At 42.2% G+C, this 10,322-nt stretch overlaps 1 non-coding gene across 1 annotated transcript; it reads right to left on the bottom strand.

Annotated features, from left to right (window-relative positions):
* Window positions 1-7,734: 7,734 nt before the first annotated feature.
* On the bottom strand, window positions 7,735-7,808 carry trnai-aau (transfer RNA isoleucine (anticodon AAU)). The gene has a single exon. It is a non-coding gene; the product is annotated as a tRNA-Ile (tRNA).
* Between the last annotated feature and the right edge of the window lie 2,514 nt (window positions 7,809-10,322).

The raw sequence follows: 10,322 nt of genomic DNA, 5'->3' as shown, positions 1-10,322 counted from the left end.
TTATTCTCTTTGAACTGAGTGTGGAGTATTTCAGAGAATCCGTTCCCACAATTTTATTTTTAAAATGCAAACAGGTATATCTGAAGAACCTAAGGCAGTCTGGCGTCACCTGCTGATAAACAGAGTTGATGTTTTCTGTCTCATAAATATGAGAAGTCTTCAGAGAAGTCACCAGTCTTGCTGAAATTTGTCAAGCTGGATCTTTTTTTTAACCACAGATTTCCGTAATTCGCATTTTCTTTTTCGTCTATGTTATTAGAAGATTACTTTTTCAAATTCCAGATCTGGCGTGCTTGGTCAGCAGTTTTTGAATTATTGGAAGCTGAGTTCTCGGTTTTGTGATGGTATTTTATTCTCTGTGAGAAATGTTCACACTTTCCTCGCAATGGTTGGTAAGAGTCCGTTGAATCAAAAGGAAGTACCTGGAAAAAAAACAAATCTGTCTCATCTCCTGATCTGAAATAAACAAAATAATATTATCAGTAAATGCATGACATATTTGTAAATTTCAGAACATTTTAAGATTTCTCAAACTGTTTCGTATGTGGTGAAGGCGAGTTTTTCCTTCCACGTTAAGGAAACGAATCTGCTTAACATGTAAATAAAAATCTCAAGCCTCCTCTATCTATATAACAGTGAACAGTCATACATTTGCATTTTTAAATGACCTAACCCGCTTCATTTGAATAGGGACACTGAATTGTCGAGTTGTAAGTAAACCAGGTTGCCCAATAAGTGCCGAATTGCCTCGCTTTGGGATCACCTCCACATCATGTGAGGACAAGAAACCATTGATCCTTGTTCACCCAGGTTGATGTGAAACATCTGCCAGGTTGTCCCTCGGGCACAATCGCTTTGCCCAGATTTCTGGATCACCGCGCAAGTGCTTGTACCTCTCATTACCAGAAGTCAAACACCAATTAACCACTACCCTCCCCCCAATGCAGTATCTCTTTCCTTCACAGTTGGTAATGGTCATAAATGAGGGGTCAGCAAAGCCAGCAAGATGTATCAACTCGGTCTTTTGGGCAGCGCTAAGGTTCAGAGTATTAAAGTGATTGAGTGGAAGTGTGTGTAGCTGCTGTTGCCGCTTCTCACCAACTATGTGTCTCTCTCAGCACTCAATTCCTCACTTGCACCATCTTCATTGTGGATGCATTAATAGACATAAAGACAGTCCACATTTCAGTTGATTGATGGAGTGGAAACAAAGTGCTTTTCATAGTATAATGTCTTTATTAATTAATCGAATAATTGCTGTCAGTGGATGGTTCACCGCACTTTTGACCTGTTTTCCGGACTTGGACTGAGTCACCCGATAAATAAATGTATCTGCAGCAATTTAAGTTGGACCGCTTCCACCCAACTTCTCCAAATACACACAAAGACACAACCTAATCACTGAGATTAACGCTTGTGAATCTGTAAAATGTGTAATATATGTTTGGAAGGAGTAACTGAAATAAAGAACACTGGGCTAATGGTTATTTTATTGGTAGTATAAAACAGCAGAGAGATTCCAGTGTCCATGTGCAGAGATCCCTGAAAGTTGCCACCGAGGTTGATAGGGTTGCGAAGAAGGCATACGATCTGTTAGCTTTCATTGGTAGAGGGATTGAGTTTCAGAGCCACATTGTCATGCTACATCTGTTCAAAAATCTGATGCGACCGCACTTGGAGTATTGCATGAAGTTCTGATCAATGCATTAGCGGAATGGATGTGGAAGCTCTGGAAAGGGCTCAGAGGAGATTTACTCGGATGTTGCCTGGTATGGAATGAAGGCCTTATGAGGAAAGGCGGAGGGCCTTGAGGCTACTTTAGTTAGAGAGAAGAAGGTTAAGAAGTGAATTAATTGAGACCGATAGGATAATCAGAAGGTGAGCTAGGGTGGACAGTGATAGCAGTTTTCCTCGAATAGTGATGGCTAGCACCAGGGTACATAGCTGCAAATTGAGAGGTGATGGGTACAGGAGCGATGTCGCAGATAGTTTCTTTACTCAGAATGTAGTCTGGGCGTGGAACACACTGCCTGCTGCAACAGGAGACTCGCAACCTTTCAGGGCTTTTAAATGGTCATTGGACAAATATATGGATGAAAATGAAATTGTGTAATACAGATAGACTTCAGATTGCTTCCACAGGTCGGTACACAGAGCCTCCACTGTGCTGAAATGTTCTATGATCTATGTTCTATAATATCGGTCAGCCACAGGGTATGAAACTGTCATACATGGTGAAGAGGAAAACTACTGATTTCCTTCTGCTCTCCAACTCTGGGTCTCTGTGACACTGGCTCTTGCTCTACCACTTCAGTTCCTTGTGAACCTGACTAGTCAATAAAATGCACATTATAGTAAGAGCAATAAGGAATATAATTGGAGCAAATGGGAGAATTGGTGTTAAAATCATATCTTGCCAGTCAAAAATCAAAATTCCAGGATTAATACAAAAACGTGCATTTCTCTAACAGAACAATGATACTTTGGCAACATTCCTTCCAGGTTCTTACACAAAGTAGAAGAGAATATTCCTTTCAAAAAAACACGTTTTGGAGAAAAGTAGAACTGCAGTTGCCAGAACTTCAGTCTGACAATTCTCATCTTCTGGTAACAAATGGCCATAAATCGATCAATGTTAAAAGTAACGGCCAACCAGACGGAACAGTCTGTTGCTTCACGAGCTAGAAAATGTATAATGCTGCACACGGAAGTGATGTCCAGGTAAAAAATAATTAAAATAATATTTCTGAACTGTTTCAATGTGACCTCAGTGATGATGACCATTCGATCCGCTGTGGCCATGTCCACCAGGTAATATGCTGTGCAAGTGGAAAGGTCACACTTTCCCTCGGGCCAGCATCGCAATGGCTCACAGATTAACTTCAACAGATGAATGAGAATTGAGTAAGAAAATTGTTGGTGAGAATAATTTTCGAGTGAGTAAGAACGGCAGGGTTTAAATTGGAATGCAAGAGTTAAAACAATTCGTGATAAGGTCCGTCAAAATCTCATCAAGTTCACGACATACCTGCATCCAAGATTAATACCTTCTTACATACTAATTCGGAGTAATGAATAGAAAGCAACAGAAAGCTCCCAACTGCGTCAGAGTGTGAACTGTTCTAACGAGGGTGACAAAATTAGACTTTGTAAGTTTTGAGAATATTCGTAGCTCACGTTGAGGTTCTGGATGTAGGTTTGCTCGCAGAGCTGGGAGGTTCATATTTAGACGTTTCATCACCCTACTAGGTAACATCTTCGGTGTGCCTCATTCGAAGCAGTATACATGACTCCTGCTTTCTATTTATATCTTTCGGTTGGTGATGTGTTATTTCCTGTGGTGATGTCATTTCCTGTGGTGATCTCAGTTTCTGTTCTTTTTCTCAGGGGGTTACGCATTCAATTAGACCCCATCTACCACCCCCTGAGAAAAAGAACAGGAAATGACATCACCACCGGGAATGACATCACCACAGGAAATAACATCACCAACCCAAAGAAACCCAAACATATAAGTAGAAAGCAGGAATCATATACATTGATTTGCTTGAGGCCCACTGAAGATGTTACCTAGGAGGGTGAACCTCCCATCTCAGCAAACCTACATCCAAAATTTGAATTTCTCGTTCAACCACTTGGCTGGAATTTTCCAATCTCACGAGATTCCGCTGCTGAGGAATGATCAGTACTGCACAAGAGATGCCTTTACTGGACTGCTGCAACTTCATCAGGTAGCATTGGAATAGGATCATAAGACATAGAATTTAAAGCAAAAGATTACAGTGTCCTGCAACTGAAATGATACATTGAACAAACCGAGATTGCTGCTCAGTATTTCATCTGTTATAAAGGTTTGCAGGTTTGTTCATGAATTTGTAAACCCCAGAACTTGCTTGAAGTCGCATTCTCAAGATAGCTTGAGGTTTTGTTTCAAGAAAGGTGACATCTCAGCTCAGACAGGATACGTTCAGTTGAGGAGGAATGCGACGGACGTTTGAAGATACTCAAGGACTCCATCATAAGAACAGTATACAATGTTCACTCATCGAAAGCCTGTTCACACATGCCACAACGAGATATTGTGATGACTTCATTCGGAGATAGACATGGGATGCAACGGATAGGATTGTCCAGTACTTCCCAGGAGCAGAGAAATTATGCTATATTCTTCGCAGCCTGGTACACATTATCGATGAGGGTCAGCACCTCGTCAAGACCTTCCCTTTGCCTCCGCTTCTCGCCTTTAGTACCTGCTGCACCAAAACCATTGTTTGCAGCAAATTGCCCTGCTTTCAAGGCAACATCGACCACAATACCGTACAACTCTGTCATGGCAAGCACTGCAAGACGGGTCAGACTATCGACATGAATACCAGCATCACACGTGAGGAAACCACCCCCCATGTACGAGGTATGCACTCACGTGACTCGGCCAACATTGCTTATTTCGTACGCTACGAACATGGATGACCCAAAGCATGGTACATTGGCGAGACCAAACAGATGTGTGACAACTGCTGAAGAGGCACTGCGCAACAACGCCATACAGGGGTGTTCCCTCCCAGTCAGGGAATGCTTCAGCTGACAGGGACATTCAGTTTCAGATATTTGGGTGACCATCTTCCAAGGTGTACTTTGGGATATGCACCAATGCAGTGTGGCAGAGCAGAGTCTGACAGCAAATTTTTATACCTATGAAGATAGCCTCAAACGTGAAATTGGGTTCATGTCACACTACACCCTGCACTCTCTCTCTCTCATACATACAAACAAGCACACATACACACACACTCCTACATACTCACACACTCACGCAGACCAGCTGTCAGACACACGCTCTCTCTCATGCACACACACATATACGCGTCACACTTAAACTCATGTGCAGACACCGTCTTACAGTTTTGTACTCCATCACACACACACACACACACACACACACACACACACACACACAATTTACCCGGCATACACGAATACAAAAACAAACTCTCTCAAGTCACTCACAAGCACACACACTTACATGCACACACTCACAGTCTCCATCTCTCATAGACAGGCACACACAAACAAGGAGATGGGGTGAATTTGCATTTTCTGAATTACACATGGAGATATTATTTTATTTTGCTCAAAACGCACACGTTCTGTGGGCAGGAAATGCAGACAGTCAATTCATGTCATATTCGAAAAACTCCTACTGTGGAAATAAAATCAGTCCAACTCAAGTTTGGGATAAAGACAGAGTCTAACCTTGCAGCTTTAAAGCATTGTCTGAGCTGAGATTTCAGCTTTTTAAAATAGAAAATCTTAAGTCATCTCGGGAACGTGACTGAATAAAAGTTCTGGGATTTTCATATTAATGAACTGACACCTGCAAGCCATTCTAAAAGATGGAAGACTTAACGAAAATCACGCATGTTCAGTATATCATTTCTGTTTCCTGACACTGTAATGTTTTGTAGTAAACTCTGTGTCTTACGATCTTCTCCAAAAGTTACCTGAAGAAGGAATAGCTCTCCAAAAGCTCGTGCTACGAAATAAGCCAGTTGGACTATAATCTGATGTGTGATTTTTAACTTCGTCCACCACAATCCAAAACTGGCATCTCCAGTCAGCATTGGCCAGTCAGAGAAAGAGTAGTTCAATAGTCCCGTTGCGGAAAACCGTCACAGACCTCAGGCAATGCTTCAAAATCCAGATTCGGCACACAGTTTTCTTAATAGTAAGATCCTGCTACCAGAAATTTTCAACTTGATTTCTAAATCCTGAAAAATGTCAGAACCACAGTGTGCTATTCGGTCTGAAGAATTTGTTACAATAGTGGTTTATCACACTCCTTAAACTGCATTGTGGCATTAATTTGAAGTCCACCTATCATTGTGAGGAGGAACATGCCAAGAACAAAAAAGGGAACACAGTGCAGCAAAAACCCTGTGCCATAAAGTAAAACTTGTAATTTTTTAATAACGCTTGAAGCGCCACTTATATGCACGCAGGAAATTCTGTCCTCATATATAGGTTTAATTATTGTCTAGAAATTGAAAACTGGAATTGCTGTACTTTTCATGAGATAAAAAGTAAGTTCAGAAAAAAAGGATTCGATGCATATGCACGCAGATCTGTGAGTGGAATGCAAGTCCTGTAACCCCAAATGACGTCCATGGTTTCATTACCACAAGTCAAGTCTGTGATAGCATACTGCGCACTTCTTTGGATGAGTGAAGCACCAATCAATGTCAGGAAACATTACATACGATAGGATTAGACAGGCCATCAGAGAGACAGTACATCTAATAGGATATGCATTCTCTCACTCTGCCACTGGTGTAATGACAGCATTGATTAACATCAATGCAATGCACTGAAGTAACGGGTTAAAACATGTTGAGCATGACTCTTGAACCTGCTTTCTAGAACACCTGGATGAGGAAGGATACCGGAAGTGTGGGAAAACCACGTTTCCAAACAAGATCGAAGCAGTTCCCACTTAAAACATCTTTGACCGTTCCTTCACTGTCAAGCGAACAACTTTCTGAAACATCCCTCCTAACAGCACTCTTTCTGTTGCTGCGTGAGTAAGGCTCCTCTGGTTTAAGAAGGCATCGACCTTTGTCAGTTTCACATCAGCATTGGCTACACATTTCCAACTCAATGTTGCCATTTTGATGCACTTTCTGACAACGATATCCGTGGAAACAGTCACTGATTAAAACCTGAAGCGTTTGAACTCTGCATGAAGCTGAAAATTCTTGATGGTCCTAATCTGAATGGACAACAGAAAATTCCAATAACATTCTATAGGTCAGGCAGCAATACTGGTACGCGTGAAGGTTATTTCATTATGATTCACTCATCGGGTGTCAATATTGAGAGATTAGCATTAATTTTCAGTGGTGACCTTCAGAAGGTGATGATGTCAGCGTGATGACTTTTGATCGCATTGTTAGGTCTACGAGAAAATAAAGGACTGGATCAATAAAATATTTATAGTCTGGTTTTGATATTAGAACGTTAATATTTTAACATTTTGAGGACAGAAATTGCAAAACCTGATCAGAATTAAATGTTGACATTATCAGCTGTTCGTGGTTGTCATTCCAGATGTAAGACACACAAGGAATGTCATGACTAAGTCCTTCTGCAAAAAACTCCATCGTACAATGTTAACGCTACAGTCACCGATTGCAGAATCTTAATTGTTTGATGCACAAGAAAATCATTGTTTCAGGCATCTGCAGGAGAAACGTGTAGGACAAACTAAAATTAAAACAGAAATGGTTGGATAAAATCACCGTGTATAGGTACATATATAGAGAATTGAAGCGTGAACTCTGGTTCTCCTCCGAGACTGTGCCTGGTCTGCTTAAACTGCATATATTTCATGTTTTGCATTTGATTGTGAAAACAATTGAGACTGATTGATTTGCTGCAGACAACATCCACCAGTCATCACGGGTACGGCGATCAAGTCGTGCGTCTATCCCTGTCAAATGATTTATTGCGCAGGTGAGGCTTCCTGCATCGTGGATTCGTGGAGCACGTTCTTTGGAAATACAGCAACGCAGCTGAGATCCGGCATGGGACCAGCGAGTTGATGTTCATGACAGCGATGGTCGGCTTTCGAACGAAGACACATCTCAAGCGATCATGTGACAAGTTCTTGCAGACAGTGAAAGTAAAATGCCACGACGACCCCTGACACTGAACTGCAAACCACGCCATCGCTTCGCATAGTCAGTGTGGGGATTGAACCCACGACCTTGGCATTATTAGCACCACGCTCTAACCAGCTGAGCTAACCAACCAACGCAAATGCCAATATTGCCAGAGCTCAAAACCACGATGGCTGTTCATTTTCTGCTTCACATCGATCGCACGATCGTCTGAAGTGTTTCCTTTCATTGCAAAGCTTTTCAACAAAAAAAACGTTTACTTTCCCGAACGCGCATACTTGAGTTAACCATTTGCTCTGATATCCAAAATTAAGCACAATGTCCGGACGCATGCAATTTCAATCGCAATGCCACCAGCTCAGCTGCAGCTTGTCATGTTGACAAACATCGTCTGAAGAAACGTACTTTCAAAGGTCGCACACTGTTCTTCTGGATACTCACAGACCTTTGGAGTCAGGGTTATGTGCTGCTGATAAACTGCTACGAACCTTATGACAAATGCATTTGAATTGTAATCTAACAATGGGATTCTTTCTGCTCCCGAACGACGCAGTTGCTTTGGTGTCAGCAACAGCTCAGAAGTCAATTGTACGTTTTGCTCAAGGACTCATATTGCTTGTGCAATCTTCGTTTGACAGCATATTTTGCAAGTTATCACGCCTTCCTGCAGCGTTTATCAGCGACAGATCAGCTGCTAAGATGATTGCTTCAGACACCATGCTACATCCTCCATTTGAAAATGGAAAAGGTGCAAACGTTTACAGGCTGAACACGCACTCACGCGTCAGAGGCTGGGAGCTGATTTTACGGAGGTTTTCCAATCATGAGGGCATGAATCGGGTAAATAGACGACTTCCTTTCGGTCAGATGGGGCATTGCAAAACGAGAGGGTATAAATCTGGGGGTGCAGGAGGGTGAGAATTCGAAAGGCAGTGAGGGCCAACGGTGCACGCAGAAGGTGGTGCGTTTCTGCAATAACTTTCCAGACGATCTGGTGATGGATGGTATAATTCCAATACTTTTAAGGAATCTGGACGTGTATTTGAAAAGGAAGGGTTTCGAGAGAAATGGCTCAAGTGCATGCAATCGCGGCTGGATCAGTTGAGGCTATCTGTTTGGAATGGACGAGTTCGACCAAAGATAGTGCAGGTGAAATGATAAAAAAGATAAATAAAATAAACGAAGTAAAATTGTCTGAAGTTGTTGAATTCAAACTACTTCAGGAAATTTTATTTCAATTATTTTATTTATCTTTTTCAGTTGTGTTTTTTTCACTGTTCTGTACCTCTTATTTCTTGATTGTCTCTCTTTCTCTCGCTCCCCACTCTCTCAATAACTTTTTCCTCTCCTCTTCCCGCTTTGCTACCCTTCTCCCCTCTTTTCCATTTTGTCTCTGCTTCACCCATCCCCCACATATTTTGTCACATAGCACTGTCTTCAGATTGCCTCATTCACGGCTCCTAATCTCCCTTTAATCACTCCATGCACTGTCATTATCACCTTTGCATCTGAAGCCTTTACTCACCTTCTGTCAGCCTGGTATAAATAGCTCCCTAATTCTCCCCCTTTTTTAATTTTTAACAAAGGTTCAGTTAGACTCCAAACGTCAGCTCTTTTCTCTCCGTGCAGATGGTGCCAGACCTGCTGAGATTTTCCAGCATTTTATCTTTTTGTGTCAGATTCCAGAATCCGCAGTAATTTGCTTTTATTAATGGTGCTATGATGTTGCTGGTGATATGACAAATCCAGTGTGGATGCGTAAGAGGTGAGCAAGCATGAGGGTGAATTCCCTCTGGAAGTCGTTTGACAAGTATTAATAGAGATCCAGGAAAATAACATGAACGAAGCTTTGATTTGAATTGAAGCCTGAACTCTGGTTCTCCTCCGAGACTGTGCCTGGTCTGCTTAAACTGCATATATTTCATGTTTTGCATTTGATTGTGGACACAATTGAGACTGATTGATTTGCTGCAGACAACATCCACCAATCATCACGGGTACGGCGATCAAGTCGTGCGTCTAACCCTGTCAAATGTTTTATTGCGCGGGTGAGGCTTCCTGCATCGTGGATTCGTGGAGCACGTTGTTTGGAAATACAGCAACGCAGCAGAGATCCGGCATGGACGAGCGAGTTGATGTTCATGACAGCGATGGTCGACTTTCGAACGAAGACACATCTCAAGCGATCATGTGACAAGTTCTTGCAGACAGTGAAAGTAAAATGCCACGACGACCCCTGACACCGCACTGCTAACCACGCCATTGCTTCGCATGCGCAGTGTGGGGATTGAACCCACGACCTTTGGGAGATTAGCACCACGCTCCAACCAGCTGAGCTAACTGAATAACGCTGTTAGCGAGGCGAAAGCAAATCCCTATATTGCCAGAGCTCAAAACCACAGCGGCTGTTCATTTTCTGCGTCATATCGACCACACGATCGTGTGAAGTATTTCCTTTCGTTGCAAAGCTTTTCAACAAAAAAGCATTTACTTTCCCGAACGCGCATACTCGAGTTAATCATTTGCTCTGATATCCAAAATTAAGCACAATGTCTGGACACATGCAATTTCAATCGCAATGCCACCAGCTCAGCTGCAGCTTGTCATGTTGACAAACATCGTCTGGAGAAACGTACTTTCAACGGT

The sequence above is a fragment of the Chiloscyllium punctatum genome, chromosome 43 (assembly GCF_047496795.1).
Source record: "Chiloscyllium punctatum isolate Juve2018m chromosome 43, sChiPun1.3, whole genome shotgun sequence".
NCBI classification, from domain to species: domain Eukaryota; kingdom Metazoa; phylum Chordata; class Chondrichthyes; order Orectolobiformes; family Hemiscylliidae; genus Chiloscyllium; species Chiloscyllium punctatum.
Note: the sequence above shows the minus strand (reverse complement) of the source record. Positions and strands in the feature narration are given on the sequence as shown.